Below are 1656 nucleotides of genomic sequence, written 5' to 3' on the forward strand. Positions count from 1 at the left end.
AAAATAAAAAATATATTCAGATGAATATCACATTGAAAACAGCGGTGAGATTGAATTGTTTATGAAATTAAATTCTTAAATATTAAAATTGAAAAATCAAGAATTGATACTTTCAATAAAAGAATAATCTATACTTAAATATCAATATATTTTATTCTGATGAAATCTCACTGTGTACAAATAACATTGATAAAGATAGTGAAAATATTAATAAAGTATTGAAAATGCAATTTATAACAGATATTCTATCTACGTCAAATTTTACTTCTGAATTTAATTTTAACATTTCTATCAAATTTAACCTTTTTATTGATATTTATCTGATATTATCATTTAACAATTAAGCATTTAGAGTGGATAAGATTAATTCTGACTTCAATAAATTCAATAAAATTGAGGGTAGAAAAACACACAATATAACTCATCATATAGCAGTATCTCTTATTAAAAATAATTCAAATCAGATGATCAATACTGTTTTTGTAAAATCTCTATCTAAATCAGAATTTTTTTTTAAAATTTATTGATTTTAATTATCTGATTCATCTCAACATTGAAATGATGTCAACAAGCATGTAATGCACTCGTTTATTATTTCCTTATTATTATATTATCTTTGTTTATATCTTCGTCTATTCTTACCTCTTTCTATTATACTCTCGCTACCACTATTTCTATATGTATATATATATGGATGCATGTATTTCGTACATCTTCTTTCTCTTTCTTTTCCTCTTCAGCGATTAGCTACAACTACAACTACAACTACAACTTCAACTATACTACTACTATAATTATTATTACTATTATCTTCCACTACACTATATACTATATTCTACTATTCACTCTTCACACTGTCATCACCCCTCACAGTTTCTAATCGCTGAAGAGGAAAAGAAAGAGAAAGAAGATGTGCGAAATACATGCATCCATATATATATACATATAGAAATAGTGGTAGCGAGAGTATAATGGAAAGAGGTAAGAATAGACGAAGATATAAATAAAGATAATATAATAATAAGGAAATAATAAACGAGTGCATTATAAAGCATCTCTATCATGATGAATAAATTAATGCTATCAAATAGAAATGAGACTTTATAACTCAGCAAAATATTTATAAAATTGTTAATAAATTTTTGAAAAATATTTCAGTGATTCTACTATGATAAGTATTCATCTATAAATTTGATGATAATGATTATCTTATCAAGTTCAAAGCCTGTATCTATGTTTAAAGTGATTTACAATCAGTATCTGATTTAGATATCAAGATTTATATTCTAGCTGCAAGAATTTTTCATATTTTACTTACTATTATCAACATCTTTAATCTTGATGCTGAGCAATTGAATGATATCAATGTCTTTGTGAACAGCTCACTTGATGAGTTAATTAACATCAAATTACTGAATAATTGATGAAAGTTGAAAAAAAATATGAAATCTCAAGAAGAACATCTACATTCTACACTTATTATATATTTTATATTATTTACAAGGATCATCTCTTCTATGATTTAAAGAATTATTCAATACTCTTAAATGATTAGATTTTATTTCAATTTCTGAGAATAAATGTCTATTCATCAACAGATAGATAATTATTTTTTTTTACATTGATGATATTGTTATAGTATCTCATTCTGATGAC

This window comes from Histoplasma capsulatum, genomic scaffold (genome assembly GCF_000149585.1).
Source record: "Histoplasma capsulatum NAm1 scaffold_1 genomic scaffold, whole genome shotgun sequence".
In the NCBI taxonomy this organism is placed as follows: Eukaryota; Fungi; Ascomycota; class Eurotiomycetes; order Onygenales; family Ajellomycetaceae; genus Histoplasma; species Histoplasma mississippiense.